The sequence below is a fragment of the Gymnodraco acuticeps genome, unplaced genomic scaffold, assembly GCF_902827175.1.
Source record: "Gymnodraco acuticeps unplaced genomic scaffold, fGymAcu1.1, whole genome shotgun sequence".
In the NCBI taxonomy this organism is placed as follows: Eukaryota; Metazoa; Chordata; class Actinopteri; order Perciformes; family Bathydraconidae; genus Gymnodraco; species Gymnodraco acuticeps.
Window position 1 is genome coordinate 74,193 of NW_022990862.1, and position 7,441 is coordinate 81,633.

General features: G+C 44.6%; 1 long non-coding RNA gene across 1 annotated transcript; it reads left to right on the plus strand.

The window, feature by feature from the left end:
- Positions 1–3,600: 3,600 nt before the first annotated feature.
- On the plus strand, positions 3,601–4,917 carry LOC117557413. The gene is made up of 3 exons (XR_004570706.1): positions 3,601–4,496; positions 4,656–4,725; positions 4,834–4,917. It is a non-coding gene; the product is annotated as an uncharacterized LOC117557413 (long non-coding RNA).
- The last annotated feature ends 2,524 nt before the right edge of the window (positions 4,918–7,441 follow it).

The window sequence follows — 7,441 nt, forward strand, 5'->3', positions numbered from 1 at the left end:
GTTGCCGTGGTCCTGCTCGAATTCCATCGTAACGTCTTTGGAGTAACAGAGACATTTTCTGACACCATCATGGATCCTTCATTTTCATGTAAGTCAACTTTGTCATTGTTATTGTCTTTGCAGAAATTGCAGTGTTTTTTTTCACCAAAAAGTTGATGTTTAATTGACTTAAACGCACTTTTTGAAGCATTGAACGTGGTTGTTATGGGGTTGTTTGTGAATGTGGTAGTTTTGGCTGTCGTTTGAGGTGGTCAAGACGGTTGTGTTTGCGGTCGTTTTTTGAAATGGTGATGGCGTTGTGTTTGAGGTGGTGAACACAGTTGTTTTGGCGGTCGTTTGAGGTTGTGGTTTTGGCGGTCGCTTAAGGTGGTGGTTTTGGCAGTCGCTTAAGGTGGTGGTTTTGGCGGTCGCTTAAGGTGGTGGTGTTGGCGGTCTGAGGTGGTGAACGTGGTTGTTTTGGCGGTCTGAGGTGGCGAAGGCAGTTTTGGCGCTGGTTTGATGTGGAATCCTCTGTTTGTACACAGTGTTCAACTTGTATTAACGCTGGTCTCTGTCCCCTTTGCAGCTTTAGCTCGGGCTGACCTTGGACCAGCCCCTAGTTTATGCTCCTCTAGAATTAGACTTCCTCTCTAGATATACATTTATTAATGCATATCACTAACTCAACCCCCGGGGCATCGCTCCATGGAGTTTTTGTTTCCCTCCTCTTGCAGTATTACAGGATGGGTCTGGATCATGAACCGTGACAGAGCCTGTTGCCGTGGTCCTGCTCCAAACCCATCGTAACGTCTTTGGAGTAACAGGGACATTTTCTGACACCATCATGGATCCTTCATTTTCATGTAGGTCAACTTTGTCATTTTTATTGTCTTTGCAGGAATTGCAGTGTTTTTTTTTCTACAAAAAGTTGATGTTTGATTGATTTAGTGGTGTAGACCACCCTTGCTTATTTTTAGTGCACTCAGGAACAAAAGTAAGGGTGTCTTTCTTTTCCGTCCATTTGGGCACCCGCGTCTCCAATGTAAAGCCCTAGAATTGTACACAGAATGTACATTTGGAAAATTCAAGTCCCTAACGGTGAGTTAGTGATATGCATTAATGAATCTATACATCGAGACGAAGTCTAAGCCTATAGGAGCATAAACTAGGGGCTGGTCCAAGGTCAGCCTGAACTAAAGCTGCAAAGGGGACAGAGACCAGCATTAGTACACGGTGTTCAACTTGTATTAACAGAGGATTCCACATCAAACCAGTGCCAAAACTGCCTTCACCACCTCAGACTGCCAAAATCACCAAGTTGACAACCTCAGGGGTGGTTTGAGGTGGTGAACGTGGTGGTTTTGGCGGTCTGAGGTGGCGAACGTGGTTGTTTTGGCGGTCTGAGGTGGCGAAGGCAGTTTTGGCGCTGGTTTAATGTGGAATCCTCTGTTAGTACACAGTGTTCAACTTGTATTAACGCTGGTCTTTGTCCCCTTTGCAGCTTTAGCTCGGGCTTACCTTGGACCAGCCCCTAGTTTATGCTCTTATAGGCTTAGACTTCCTCTCTATGTATAAATTCATTAATGTGTATCACTAACTCCCCGTTAGGGACATGAATTTTCCAAATGTACAATCTGTGTACAATCCTAGGACTTTACATTGGAGACGCGGATGCCCAAATGGACAGACAGAAAGTTACCCTTACTTTTGTCCCTGAGGGCACTACAAATAAGCAAGGGTGGTCTACACTTAGACTTCCTCTATCTGTATACAATCATTAATGCATATCACTAACTCAACCCCGGGGCACCGCTCCCCGGAGTTTGTGTCCCTCCTCTTGCAGGTTTTGAAATATTACAGGATGGGTCTGGATCATGAACCGTGACAGAGCCTGTTGCCGTGTTCCTGCTCGAAGCCCATCGTAACGTCTTTGGAGTAACAGGGACATTTTCTGACACCATCATGGATCCTTCATTTTCATGTAGGTCAACTTTGTCATTTTTATTGTCTTTGCAGGAATTGCAGTGTTTTTTTTCTCCAAAAAGTTGATGTTTAATTGATTTAAACGCACTTTTTGAAGCATTGAACATGGTTGTTATGGGGTTGTTTGTGAATATGGTAGTTTTGGCTGTCGTTTGAGGTGGTCAAGGCGGTTGTGTTTGCGGTCGTTTTTTGAGATGGTGAAGGCGTTGTGTTTGAGGTGGTGAACACAGTTGTTTTGGCGGTCGTTTGAGGTGATGGTTTTGGCGGTCGCTTAAGGTGGTAGTTTTGGCGGTCTGAGGTGGTGAACTAGGTTGTTTTGGCGGTGTGAGGTGGTTAAGGCAGTTTTGGCACTGGTTCGATGTGGAATCCTCTGTTAGTACACCGTGTTCAACTTGTATTAACGCTGGTCTCCGTCCCCTTTGCAGCTTTAGCTCGGGCTGACCTTGGACCAGCCCCTAGTTTATGCACCTATAGGCTTAGACTTCCTCTCTAGGTATACATTTATTAATGCATATCACTAACTCAACCCCCGGGGCATCGCTCCCCGGATTTTTTGTTTCCCTCCTCTTGCAGGTTTGCAGTATTACAGGATGGGTCTGGATCATGAGCGTGACAGAGCCTGTTGCCGTGGTCCTGCTCGAAGCCCATCGTAACGTCTTTGGAGTAACAGGGACATTTTCTGACACCATCATGGATCCTTCATTTTCATGTAGGTCAACTTTGTCATTTTTATTGTCTTTGCAGAAATTGCAGTGTTTTTTTTTTCTACAAAAAGTTGATGTTTGATTGATTTGGTGGTGTAGACCACCCTTGCTTATTTTTAGTGCACTCAGGGGTAAAAGTAAGGGTGTCTTTCTTTTCCGTCCATTTGGGCACCCGCGTCTCCAATGTAAAGCCCTAGAATTGTACACAGAATGTACATTTGGAAAATTCAAGTCCCTAACGGTGAGTTAGTGATATGCATTAATGAATCTATACATCGAGAGGAAGTCTAAGCCTATAGGAGCATAAACTAGGGGCTGGTCCAAGGTCAGCCTGAACTAAAGCTGCAAAGGGGACAGAGACCAGCATTAGTACACAGTGTTCAACTTGTATTAACAGAAGATTCCACATCAAACCAGCGCCAAAACTGCCTTCACCACCTCAGACTGCCAAAATCACCAAGTTGACAACCTCAGCGGTGGTTTGAGGTGGTGAACGTGGTGGTTTTGGCGGTCTGAGGTGGTCAACGCGTTAGTTTTGGCGGTCTGAGGTGGCGAACGTGGTTGTTTTGGCGGTCTGAGGTGGCGAAGGCAGTTTTGGCGCTGGTTTAATGTGGAATCCTCTGTTAGTACACAGTGTTCAACTTGTATTAACGCTGGTCTTTGTCCCCTTTGCAGCTTCAACTCGGGCTTACCTTGGACCAGCCCCTAGTTTATGCTCCTATAGGCTTAGACTTCCTCTCTATGTATAAATTCATTAATGTGTATTACTAACTCCCTGTCAGGGACTTGAATTTTCCAAGTGTACAATCCTAGGACTTTACATTGGAGACGCGGATGCCCAAATGGACAGACAGAAAGTTACCCTTACTTTTGTCCCTGAGGGCACTACAAATATGCAAGGGTGGTCTAGACTTCCTCTATCTGTATACAATCATTAATGCATATCACTAACTCAACCCCGGGGCACCGCTCCCCGGAGTTCGTGTCCCTCCTCTTGCAGGTTTTGAAATATTACAGGATGGGTCTGGATCATGAACCGTGACAGAGCCTGTTGCCGTGTTCCTGCTCGAAGCCCATCGTAATGTCTTTGGAGTAACAGGGACATTTTCTGACAACATCATGGATCCTTCATTTTCATGTAGGTCAACTTTGTCATTTTTATTGTCTTTGCAGGAATTGCAGTTTTTTTTTTCTCCAAAAAGTTGATGTTTAATTGATTTAAACGCACTTTTTGAAGCATTGAACGTGGTTGTTATGGGGTTGTTTGTGAATATGGTAGTTTTGGCTGTCGTTTGAGGTGGTCAAGGCGGTTGTGTTTGCGGTCGTTTTTTGAGATGGTGAAGGCGTTGTGTGTGATGTGGTGAACACAGTTGTTTTGGCGGTCGTTTGAGGTGATGGTTTTGGCGGTCGCTTAAGGTGGTAGTTTTGGCGGTCTGAGGTGGTGAACTAGGTTGTTTTGGTGGTCTGAGGTGGTTAAGGCAGTTTTGGCGCTGGTTCGATGTGGAATCCTCTGTTAGTACACAGTGTTTAACTTGTTTTAATGCTGGTCTCCATCCCCTTTGCAGCTTTAGCTCAGGCTGACCTTGGACCAGCCCCTAGTTTATGCTCCTATAGGCATAGGCTTAGACTTCCTCTCTATGTATACATTCATTAATGCATATCACTAACTCAACCCCCGGGGCATCGCTCCCCGGAGTTTATGTGTCCCTCCTCTTGCAGGTTTGCAGTATTACAGGATTGGTCTGGATCATGAACCGTGACTAGGCCTGTTGCCGTGGTCCTGCTCGAAGCCCATCAAGACCCCGAGATACTTGAACTCCTTCACTTGGGGTAAGGACTCAATCCTTACTTTTAGTGGACAGTCCATTGGTTTCCTGCTGAGAATTCAATTATGAAAGGAAAAATATTACAAACAGCATCAATGTACACAATATAAAACCAACCCTGCCTCCATCCTGCCAATTAATTCCACCCGGACCGATAAAACAGGGTTCGCCGTTTCCCTGGGGACTCTTTACTGTGACGGACCCTGGGAACTATGACGGGAGAACAGGAAGAGGTGAGTTATGATAACTACTGCAGGGATGATATGACAAATATATAAGGCTTAGTCTAAACAACTTATAAATGACTAGAATCGCTAATTACGCTTTTTTCATCCCCATAGGTTGGCGTGCCAATCCAGCCCCCCGACATTTAGGATTAATGTGTTTCTCATACTGACGTCAACCATTCAATAAACGGGTTTGAACGCCACACACGCTCTTGTCATCTTTTATAAATTAAATGCTTCCTGTGCAATGCTTTACCGTGGAACAAATGAATATGCTTCGCCAAGAGTGAAGCTATATAATATGGAATCAAATCAAGTTTTATTTATATAGCACATTTATAAACGATTTTTGGTCGAGCCATAGTGCTGTACATATAATAAAATAGCCTACAGTAGAGACACTTTACAGCAAATACAACAGCACAGATTGTTCAGAATATCAGTATGAGAAAAACGACATCCTTAGACCCTCACATCGTACTGTAACAACCGGTGTTTATGTGACCGGTAGGCACTCACGGTAACACCCACCCAGCCAGTGATTCGCTGTTGGTTGGCGCCTCCATTTCCTTTTCCCCCTATTTAGTTAGACGGAGCAGGAAGGGAAAGGTGTGTGCAGCAAGAGGGATCGGCGGAGCAACACGCTCATCTGTTAGCAACCAGCAGTTAGGTCGTTTAAAGTCCGTACCGTTTGTCTGATCCACCGTCCACCATCATCCGTCATCATACCCTTGCTTCACGTTCCTGGATTATTGTGTACAAAGCTGAAAGGAGCCGCTCATCTCCCAACCACCTTAAAAACCAGGACTGGATTTTCAAAACCGACTGGATTGCTAAAACTGACTGACATTCTCCCGTGGTAATTGACTGTTTTATTTATTTTGAAGGAAACCCGAAGTGGAACGTTTTGAACTGTGGGAAGACGAATTGTTTGGGGGGGGGTTATTCAAAAATACACTTGCTATTTGTGATAGCAATTTTTCCGGTCAATGACGGGAGAGTTTTGAAAGTGACATAACACTGTTTTCACACATTTAAAAAAACACTTAAACAATGTTTACCCAGGATTCAGGCACCTTCCCTGGCTTGTAAATGTGGTGATGCGCCCTGGAGGTATCAGACTATTTAAAACATGTATACCAGGATTCAATCACTTTTCCTCGCTTGCAAAGTGCTGTGAAGCAGCCTGTTCTCTGGGTGCAGTCTGGGTGTGCATGGAGGGGTTTAGTCCGAGTGAGGAGTGCTCAAGTGTGGGAGGATGTGTAAGGCAGGGGAGGGTAAAAAAAAAAGTTAAAGTGTGAACCTCCAGCAGGGCAGGTGGTGCTGTGAATAAGGCCGAATATTGATGCTGGTGTGCGGACAGTAAAGCACCGCAAAATCCACCCCCCTTTAAGATTACCAGGGGCATGAGGTTCTGTAGGGTGTGAACATCTGGGTTTAGTCCGTGGGCCCGGGGTCTCACGGTGTGCGATGTTATGGAAGTGCGCATGTTAGGGAGAGATGCTGGAGCTGCCTAGTCCGTCGTTTGGGCCTCTGTGAGGGGCTACAAATAGGTGATTTGCCTGGTCTATTTCATGATTTTCGAAATTCTCGAAAAAACGGCTAAGTGCCAACGGAGGAGGGGCTCAAAAAAGCGCAAGTCTTCGGTGCTTCCGGCACACATTTGCACTACCCCGTTGCATTTTACAACGGAGAGGGGAATCGAGACCTCCCTTCCTCCGTCCAAAAAATTCATTCATCTTTTCCAAGCTACCATCTGCACGAAATCAGAAACCCGGTTTTTGAGAGCACTTGGAAAAAAACGGGCTATTTCACATGATGGGGAAATCATGGAGGAATGCATCTGCTACATGAGCACTTTGGATCGGATACAATTGTTGCCTTGAGGACCCCCAATCATGGTTCTTACCAAACTTTAAGTTTTTGAACTGGTCTCTGGAGGAATTCAAGGGGAGTTGTCACGGAATTATGAGAGACTATTTGGGATACAATTTCTCCATTTTCACCCCTTTCCTCTGGTTCTCCCAAAATATAACAGAGTATTTCCAGACTCTGGAGGAAAGTAAGGGGAGTTGTCAAGGGACTCTACCCGTTATGATGCACTATTTTCGGATACTTTTTTTTCACTTTCATGCATCTTTCCATGGATGTATTATTATATTTATTTAGGGTTAGGTTGGGGAAGAGCGGAGGAGCCCTGCGTGGTGCACTGGCTCTTGGTAGATAGGTGTTTAAAAAAACATTAAAAACCTCCGTAAACATAAACCTTATAAAAACCCTTTTAAAAGCATCATAAAAGCTTCGTAAGGACAAGACCGTTTCAAAGGAATGGTGCAGAGCGGAGCCGGACCACGGAACGGCGGCAGAGTATGTTAAAAAGCAGATCTCCCCGTCTCAGGATCTGGAGAGTGGTGTGTGTGTGTGTGTGTGTGCGGAGCTTGTCCCAATGGAATCTATAAAATACCCTAAATGATAGGGGGATCTAAAATGGCCAATTTAAAAGTGATTCCAGTTCCATTAGTAAGCCATGCATAGAGTAAGTGCAGTTAAAACACAAGTGCAATGATAAAAATACAAATAATTAAAACAATCTCCCCAGTAGCCTAATATTAATTTAAAAGTAAAGGGAGTGTTAAAATTAACTAATAATAATAAAATAAAGGAAGGCACACTGGGTTAGTAAAATCGTATAAAATGAACTGGATGTCACTGAAAAACAAAA